The sequence below is a fragment of the Musa acuminata genome, chromosome BXJ3-8, assembly GCF_036884655.1.
Source record: "Musa acuminata AAA Group cultivar baxijiao chromosome BXJ3-8, Cavendish_Baxijiao_AAA, whole genome shotgun sequence".
In the NCBI taxonomy this organism is placed as follows: Eukaryota; Viridiplantae; Streptophyta; class Magnoliopsida; order Zingiberales; family Musaceae; genus Musa; species Musa acuminata.
The window spans coordinates 40,204,111-40,214,732 of record NC_088356.1 but is presented as its reverse complement, the minus strand read 5'-3'; positions in this window follow the sequence as shown (position 1 = coordinate 40,214,732).

Here is a 10,622-nt window from a genome sequence, read left to right as displayed (position 1 = left end):
TGTAGTAATCATATCTTAATTATCATAGTTAGGGTATATTAAGTTAGCATTGGGTGGTAATCCCACTAACTTAATTATTGGCCAATTGGGCCCTAAGTTGGGTTGGGCTGGGTCGGATTCTAGGCCCAACCAGGACCCTGAATTCCTGGCCGACGGTGGCACCATCAAGGCCGGGGTTGGCACCACCTGGGAGACTCAGTCTCCTAGGAATTATGGGCGGTGATACCGCCAGAGCTTGGTCTCCGAGCTCTGTCAAGTGGTGGTACCGCCCAGACTAAGCGGTAGTACGACATAGTGTCAAGTGTCAGACAGTAGTATCGCCCAGTAATGGCGGTGGTACCACTAGGACCTCGGAAATCTGGGATTAGACATTTTTAGGCTCCATTTTTGAAGCCGAGGCCTATAAAAACCCTACCCTTTCCTATATGAAAGGGCACGAAACCTATTGGCATAATCTTGAGTTCTTGAGCCTTAAAGTGTTGTAAAAGTTAGAGTTCTCCTCCTTCATCTCTTAGCCTTATAACCATCCAAGAAAGAGGAGTGAAACTTGTAAGGGTTGTCTCCTAAACCCAGCAAAAGGAGAAAAAATGTAAAAGGTAGTTGGCCTTTACCTATTGAAGGAAGGCCTCTAGTGGACGCTGGTGACCTCGTCGGAGGAGGAAGCCGAAAGTGGATGTAGGTTACATCGACCGAACCATTCTAAAACTCAGTTTGCATTTATTTTGAGCAACTTTCTTTTATAACAAACTGCCTCTCCTCCTTATTGTGCTTTAACTACGTCTACATACACTTTCACGTAAACATCTTCCGAGATCGGCTTTAATCATACGAAGACTTTACGAAACCGATGCTTTTTATTTGTGCAATTTGCATTGCTGCAAATCACCTTAGTCTTCTCTTGCACTTTCACGAAAGGTTTCAAGTTTAAATTACTTCCAAAATGGATTGAATTGAAACCATTCTCGTTGGAATCGGTTTTAATTGAAATAAGTATTTTAAAATAACGAAAGTTTTCCGCTACACTAATTCACCCCCCCCTCTTAGTGCCGCTCTTGATCCTAACAATTGGTATTAGAGCGAGGTTCACTCTCGTTTGGTTTAAAACCCAAGAGAGATGGCATTTGTCGGCAACCAAGAGGGTAATTCAATTACACGTCCGCCCATGTTCAATGGGACGGATTACACATATTGGAAGACTAGAATGAGGATCTTCCTAATTTTAATGGATTTTGAGCTTTCGAACATTGTCGAAAACAATTTTCAAAAGTTTTATCTTCCAATGAACTATTAGAATGAGTTGGAGAAGAAGACTTTCACTTTAAATGCCAAGGTTATGAATGCCTTGTTTTGTGCAATAGATAAAAACGAGTTTAATCGAGTGTTGATTTATGAAACGACTTTTGATATTTGGCACACACTCGAAGTGACTCATGAAGGCACTAATAGAGTGAAGGAGTCAAAAATTAATCTTTTAGTTCATTCTTATGAGTTATTTTGAATGAAACCGAGTGAAACCAAAGGAGACATATACACCCGATTTACAGATGTCGTCAATGGTCTAAAAGGACTTGGTAAAGGTTTCTTAGATTTTAAACTCATTAATAAAGTTTTAAGATCCCTTCCAAAGAGTTGGGACCCTAAAGTCACGACCATTCAAGAGGCCAAAGACTTAAATAATGTTACTCTTGAAGAACTAATTGAGTCATTAATAACCTATGAATGACATACAAAGCTCATGAAGAGCTTGAGGATACATTTTCAAAGAACAGGAAGGATATAGCACTAAGAATACAAGAAGACCACTTGAAAAAAAACTCAAGTGATGAGAACTTTGATGATGACTTGGCACTTTTAATAAGAAAATTCAAAAAATTCATTAAAAGGAACAAATTTAAAAATGACGCTAAAAATAAATTTGAACCCAAGAAAGATCAAGTAATATGCTACGAATACAAGAAGCCAGGACACTACAAGAGTGAATGTCCCCAAGCCAAGAAGAGGACACCAAAGAAGAAGGCTCTCAAAGCAACATGGGACGACTCAAGTGCATCCGAAGAAGAGGAGCCAACTAACACCGAGCAAGTTACACATTATGCACTAATGGCCATTGGAGATGAGGTAATAAGTTCATTAGACATAAATTTATCATTTGATGAATTATTAAATACTTTTCATGATTTATTTGATGAATGTAAAATAATTAGTAAACAATATAAATTATTAAAAAAGGAGTATTATTCTCTGATTAGTGATTTTGATAAATTAAAAATTAAGCATAATGATAGTTTAGCTCCATGTACGAAATGCCATGAAGTAGAAACACTTAGAAAGGAAAACTTGCTATTCAAAAATACCTTAGAAAAATTTGAGGTTGGTAGTAAGTCCTTGAACATGATCCTTGCCAATAAGGGTCATGTTCATAAAAGAAGTGGAATCGGATTTGTGAGTAGCTCTCACCAAAATCCAACCACCTTTGTTAAAGGCTCTATCTTGCATATTTCACCCCAAAATAAATGTAACTTTTATTGCAAACTTGGACATGTAGTTTATCATTGTCCATTTAAGAAATGCAGCCCACACAAATTGATTTGGGTTCCTAAAAGAACCATAAAGAATTCTATGCAAAATGATAAGTTAAGTCGATCGATTTTTGAGGCACCCAAGGTCAAATGGGTACCTAAAAATCATCTTTTAAGAGGAATTCCTCATATCAAGTTTGTCAAAATTAATGTATGTTATGCATGTCAACTAGGAAAACAAATAAAAGGTAGCTTCAAACCTAAGAACCAAATAAGCACCTCTAGACCTTTGCAATTGATCCATATGGACTTGTTCGGACCAATTGCTACATCAAGCCTAAAAGGTAGCAAATATGTATTTGTCATAGTGGATGATTATAGTAGATACACATGGACTTATTTTTTGGCACACAAAAGTGAATGCTTTAGATATTTCTCTAAGTTTTGTAAACTTGTTCAAAATGAAAAGAGTTCTATGATTTCTTCAATTCGAAGTGATCACGGTGGTGAATTTCAAAACCGTGATTTTCAAGAATTTTATGAATCTAATGGATACAACCACAACTTCTCTACTCTAAGAAATCCTCAATAAAATGGAGTAGTAGAAAGAAAGAATAGAAACTTACAAGAAATGGCAAGAACCATGTTAAATAAACATAGCCTACCTAAATATTTTTGGGCCGAAGCCGTAAACACGACATGTTATGTCATGAATAGAGTTCTAGTAAGACCCTTACTCACCAAAACTCCTTATGAGTTGTGAAACAACAAAAAACCCAATATTTCATATTTTAAAGTTTTTGGGTGTAAGTGTTTTATCTTGAATGAAAAAGATGCTTTAGGAAAATTTGATGCTAAATTCAATGAAGGAATTTTTCTTGGCTATTCTTCTATTTCTAAAGTATTTCGTATCTTTAATAAAAGAACTTTGATTATAGAAGAATCCATTCATGTTGTTTTTAACGAGGTTTTCGAAAATAAGAAAAATAATTTTGATGATGATATTAATTTTGATGCTTTGAATTTAAATGAAACACATCTTCTTTTAAGAATTTTTATGCCAACGCCGTTTTTCTCTCTCAAATTAAACCAAAATATATTGATGAAGCCTTGAAAGATGATTCATGGGTCATTGCAATGCAAGATGAGTTAAATCAATTTGAGAGAATTGTGGTGTGGAAGCTTGTTCCTAGGCCAAATGACCATTTAGTTATTGGTACTAAATGGGTCTTTAGAAACAAGTAAGATGAATTTGGTATCGTGGTTAGAAATAAGGCTAGATTAGTAGTCAAAGGTTTCAACCAAGAAGAAGGGATCGATTATGAAGAGACCTTCACTTTTGTTGCACGATTAGAAGCCATAAGGATGCTCCTTGCCTATGCTAGTAGTAATAATTTTAAGTTGTTTCAAATGGATGTTAAAAGTGCTTTTCTTAATGACTTTATTTCCAAAGAAGTTTATGTTGCACAACCTCCCAGAGTTGAGAATGATAGTTGTTAGGATCAAGAGCACTAAGAGGGGGGGGGGGGGGGGGTGAATTAGTGCAGCGGAAATCTTTCACTATTAAAATCGAAAGCTGCGTCCGTTTGATAAAAATGATTTCGATGTAAAAGCCGATTCTAAGATTACTTTAACTTAAGATTAAGCGAGATGACGTTAAAGTAAATCTACGAAGGCAGTTTGCAGTTTATGATGAAAATCAAAATGCAAGCGCAAACTGAAATGCGATGTTCGTACGATAAAATTGGTTTACGTCCAAATGCCGATTTTGAAGATACTGAACTTTGAGATACGTTTTATAAATGTGCAGAAGGCAGTTTGCAGTTATGATTGAAATCAAAACGTAAACGTAAACTGAAATGTAATGATCATACGAAAAAGCCGATTTACGTCTAAACGCAGATTCGGAAAGCTCTGAATTTAGAAACTCGTTCGTAAAAGCGCAGAAGGTAGTAGCTATTTAGGAGGTTTGTAGTAAAGATAAAATGTTCAAAGTAAATGCAAACCGAGATTTAGAGTGGTTCGGTCAATCTTGACCTACTCCACTTTTGGCTTCCTCCACCGACGAGGTCACCGACGTCAACTAGAGGCCTTCCTTCAATAGGCGAAGGCCAACCACCCTTTTACAGTTTCATTCCTTTTGACGGGCTTAGGAGACAACCCTTACAGAAATTTTCTCTCCTCTCTTTACAACTCAAAACTTTGAAGAACAGAGGGAGGAGAACTTTTGGCCTTTACAACAATTTGAGCTCTAAGAATCACAGAAAAAGATCAAGATTTCGAGTGTAAGTTGTGCACTTTCAGTGCTGAATGGGTGGGGTATTTATAGGCCCCAACCCAGTTCAAATTTGGAGCTCAAAACTGTCAATTCCCGAAATTCCGTGATCAGGCGGTTGCACCTCCTGACTAGGTTGGTTGCACCGCCTGGCAGAGCTCGAAGACTGAGCCTTTGGGCGGTGCCACCTCTATCAGGGGCGGTTGCACCTCTCTGCCAGAGCTCGAAGACCGAGCTCAAGCGGTTGCACCTCCTGACTGGGGCGGTTGCACCGCCTGCCAAAGCTCGAAGACTGAGCTCAGGCGGTGCTACCTCCTATCAAGAGAGGTTGCACCGCCCAGTCTCGCTCGGAGACTGAGCCCAGGCGGTGCTACCTCCTGGCTGGGGCGGTTGCACCGCCCAGTCTCCCTAGGAGACTTAGCCCAAGCGGTGCTACCTCCTGGCTTGGGCGGTTGCACCTCCCACAACAATCAGGGTCCGAATGGGTAGATCCATTCGGCCCAATTTGGGTTTTTCAGGGGCCCAATTGCCCCAAGATTAAGCTAATGGGATCACCTCCCATTTCCAACTTAATCATTGTGCTAACTACGATAAATCCTAAGACAATTTCTGCAGCTTGCTCCGGTGCGTCATTCGCTTCTTCCGGCGAGTTTCCAGCGAACTTCCGTCGATCATCCGATGAACCCTCGGTGATGCTCCTGCGGACTTCCGGCAAACTCCTAGACTTGCGACGATCCACTTGGCGAGTTTCGACGAGCTTCTTTGGCAAGCTTATGGACTTCTCGGATTTGTTCCCGCAGAACCTCCGACGACTGTTCGAACTTCCATCGAACTCTCGAACTCCCAACGTGATCATTGTCTTGACTCCGGCGCAACTCCTACTGCATGTCTTACTTTCATCGTAGTTAATCCTGCACATGTAAACAAAACTTCGATCGAGACAATTAATCCTAAGCAATTAACCAAGTTGTCTGGCATGTCATTGGTCCCTCGACGCTTCGTCCGATTCTTTGGCGCATCGTCCTCTCCTGCAACCTATTGTCAATCGGCCTGTTGACTCCGCAACTCCGATATGCTTGGCACAATACCTGCTCTTCTTGGCCCGATGCCCGAGTCCACGGCCCGAAGCCTTCTGTCGATACGTCGACCAATCCACCGGCCCGACGTCCAATCTTCTGACATGTTCCTCCGGCACAACATGATTTTCCTGCTTTAATTGTCTCATCCTGATCGAAGCATCCTGCGTCACTTAAAACGCAGATTAAATCATAAACATATATCAAGTAGTTTCATCATCAAAATACGAGATTCAACAATAGTCTCCCTGATCATGTTTTTAAATTAACTAAAGCTCTCTATGGTTTAAAACAAGCCCCAAGGGTTTGGTGTGAGAGACTTAGTTCATTTCTTATTTAAAATAATTTTTCTAAAGGCAAGGACAATACTACATTGTTTATCAAAAATTTTGAAAATAATTTTTTTATTATTCAAATTTATGTTGATGACATCATTTTCGGTTCTACGAATGAATCTCTTTGTGAATCATTTATTAAAAGTATGAGTCTTGAATTTGAAATAAGTTTGATAGGGGAATTAACTTTCTTTTTAGGCTTATAAATCAAACAACTAAGTAATGGTATATTTCTTAGTCAAACAAAATATACCTTAGATTTGCTAAAAAGGTTTAATATGGATAGCTCAAAGGCTATCAACACTCCTATGAGCACTTCCACTAAGTTAGAAATTGATGAAAGTGGAGAAAGCTTTGATCAAAAAGCTTATAGGGGTATAATAGGAAGTTTACTTTACCTCATTGCAACTAGACCAGATATCATGTTTAGTGTAGGACTTTGTGCTAGGTTTTAATCTAATCCTAAGATATTTCATCTTAAAGCAGTTAAGAGAATACTTAGATATCTTAAAGGAACTACAAATCTAGTATTATGGTATCCAAAATATGAAAACTTTGAGCTAATTGCTTATACTGATATGGATTTTGCTGAATGTAGATTAGATAGAAAATGTACTTCAGGAACATGTCAACTTTTAGGACATGCACTTGTTTCTTGGACTTCCAAGAAATAAAATTCGGTTGCACTATCTACAACCGAAGCCAAGTACGTTGCAGCTAGTGCATGTTGTGCATAAGTTGTGTGGATGAAAAATACTTTAGAGGATTATAAGATTCATCTTAAAAATATCCCCATAAAATGTGATAACATAAGTGCAATATGTTTAACAAAGAATCTCATTCAACACTCTAGAATAAAACATATTGACATTAGGCATCACTTTATACGAGATCATGTCACTAATCATGATGTAATCCTAGAGTTTATTGATACAAAACATCAATTAGTCGATATTTTTATAAAGCCTTTAAGTGAAGAATAATTTGATTTTATTAGAAGAGAGTTAGGAATGTTAATATATCCGAATGCATGAATTTGTTAAATTTCATTTTCGGACTTTCTTGATTCTTTGATCACTCACTTGAATTGTGTGCTGATAATTGTATGATACAAATCTTACATAATGATAAAGTTGTGTGCTTCAATAACATGTTTATTTTGATGTTGAAAATTTTATGCTTTGATACTAAAAGTTTCTATGATGATGAGCATGTTATCATGATGTAAGTAGTGATGAAAAGTTATGACAAAATATTTTATAAATGCATGAAGTATTTATATGTTTGATTCATGGAAGTCATTGACAAATGCATCTCTCGGATTTATCTCTTGTGAGTGTTTATTGAAAAATGGTTTTGATGTGATGCTCCTCTCATTATGAAGATTAATTCTTGGAATTTCTTTTATCCTTCATATGATGATTCTTTCACATTAATTCTTTTTGGAAGAATTTTTATGATTTTTTTTTATGATGAACACTTGCAAGAATGAGGATTTGATTTCACATGAATATTTTGATCCTTATGAAAATTGAAGCATGATTTAATGAAACTCTTTTATCATTTTTAACTTCATTCAAAGTTGGTTCTCAATGAATTTTCCTCCTTTCTTTCCTTCTTCATGCAAAGTTTTGATGATAAAAAAAACAGGGAAGGAGGGGGGGGGGGTGGGTGGGTGGGTGGGTGGGGAAGTTAATGAAAGCTATCTCCTTAATGTTTATAACTTTTAATGTTGAGAACTTTTGAATGATACCATGTCATGAATGCTTGAAATATGATTGGTATGACTTTTTTTTGAAATGTGATATGAATTTTTACCATACTTGCATTGTTGAATTGTTCTCCTTTTTGTTGATGACAAAGGGGGAGAAATAATACCAAAATGTGATAAATTGATGACAAATGTATGCAATATATTTCATCATAAATACTTGAAATGTTTGCTTGATAAATTTTCATCATTATGATAAGACATCTAGAGCTTAACTTATAATTTTACAAATTGATATCTTGCCATAAAATGATGAATTGCTATGTTTGTCATCCTTCATATTTAAAATGTCATACTTGAAAATGGATCTCATATCTTGACATAATTTTGAGAATGTTAGATCATGATAGGAATCATGATGCATGTATTAATCAGTTTAAATGAACTTAACTTATCAATATGTTTCTTAAATTCAAAGGCCTTAAATTCAAGAATGACTTTTCTCAAGTATGACATATAGATAGGGGGAGTTAAGGTTAACTACGTCATCAATTAATTGTCATCATCAAAAAGAGGGAGATTGTTGAATCTCGGATTTTGATGATGAAGTCAATTGTAATTTATTTGATCTAATCTATATGTTGAGAAAAGTGTGCAAGATTAACTACCATGGTAATAAGACATAAAGCAGGTGTTGTGCCGAGTCAAGATCAAGATCATGTTGGGAGTTCGAGAGTTTATCGGAAGTCCGGACGTTCGTCGGAAGTTCTGCGGGAACCAACTGAGAAGTCTAGAAGCTTGTCATAGAAGCTCGTCGGAACTCGCCAAGAAGATCGTCGCAAGGTCCGGGAGCTTACCGGGAGTCCGTCGGAGCATTGTTGAGAGTTTGTCAGATATTCATCGGTCTTCTATTTGCAGGGAGCAGTCCTTCTAAAGATGTTCTTCCCAAAATACTTGGGCAGAAGGAGATCTTCCCAATGGCGAGGAATCTCGCAGCGGTTCGGGTTGTGCGCCAGCAGCTGCTGCTAGCCAAGAAGCGGTCACGAAGTTGCATCAAGGCAGAAAGGTTGGCATCGGTTGCTGTTGGCCGAGGGAGCTTCGATTCTTGCTTTTCTTGTGAGAGAAACAGACGCCGCAGCCAGCGACGGTGGTGAAGGTGACTGGAGAAGGGAAAGAAGGGCCGGAAGGGGAGGAGGATGGGGAGAAACTACAGTGGAGGAAGAAAGTCAACACCAGTCCTTCCGGCTTCCACACCGACACCTAGAGGAGCAGCAGAAGGCTTCGGTAGAGCTGCCTATATCCGTTAGGGAGAATGCTCTAATACAATGTTAGAAAAGAGATAGAAAAGAAATTACTGAAGAAGCTTGAATGCATTAACATGTCCCTCTCCTATTTATAGAGGGAGGATTTCCCTGAATAGAGTAGAGAGATATAGTTGAGGAAATCTTATCTGCTATCAATAAATACCCCCAAACCATCCTTGGAGGAGGATGTGCTCTGGGGTACTAAGATCCTTTTGTTTTCTCTTTTCCTTCTTCTCTACTCTCTTTCTTCTTCTCCCACCCAATTAACACCTCTTTAAGAGATAGGTCCTCTCTCCTTTCTTTAGATGAATAGCCTATAAATGCTAGAAAAGAGATAGAAAAGAAATTACTGAAAAAGCTTGAATGCATTAACATGTCCCTCTCCTATTTATACAGATTATGAGGGAGGATTTCCCTTAACAGAATAGAGGATTTCCCTCAACATAGTAGAGAGATTTCCTCATATAGTTGGGAAAATTTTATCTGCTCTCATGCCCTCACAAGATATTACTACTATCAAGGACACCAATCTTGGATCGATGTAATGTAAAAAGTTGACGAGCGAGAGGCTTCGTGAGTGAGTCGGCTAACTGGTTAGCCGAATGGACATAAGAAACTCGTAGTTGACAGCGGACAACTTGATCTCGCACAAAATGGAAGTCGATAGTAATATGTTTCATGCAGGAGTGGAACACCGGATTAGCGCACAGATAGGTAGCTCCGACATTATCATAATATATTATAGGAGTGGCGTTGATGTTGAGTTCCTTGAGCAGATTTGTGACCCGATTGAGTTCTGCAGTGGCAGTGGCGATATCACGGTATTTAGCTTCAGTTACATATCATGCAATTGTCTTTTGCTTTTCAGAACTCCAACTTATTGGATTAGCGCTAAGACAATATACCCCAATGTGGATGTTCTATCATCAAAGTTGTCTGCCCAATCAGCATTGGTAAAGGCATGAAGCTGAAGTGGATAGTGTTTACGAAGAAAGAGACCATGATTGAAGGTCCCCTTAAGATATCGTAGGATTCGTTTGACTCCAGACCAGTGCATAGTAGACAGGTTCTGCATAAACTATGATAATTTATTGACTGCAAATGAGATATCGGGATAGGTGAGAGCTAAGTACTGTAGATAACCAACGACTTGTTAGTATTGAGTGGGTTCCGTACCAGGACTTCCATTAGATAATTCGAGAGAGCTACTAGTAAATAGAGGAGTGGTAACCATATTTGCATCCAGCATGTTTGTTTTGGACAATAAATCTTGAATGTACTTTCTTTATGGTAGAAAGAGACTGGAAGATGTGAATGTAGCCTCGACACCCAGAAAGTAGTTCAGGGGTCGTAGATCTTTGAGCGAGAATCGAGTTGCCAACTGTTCGATGAACGCTTGGAT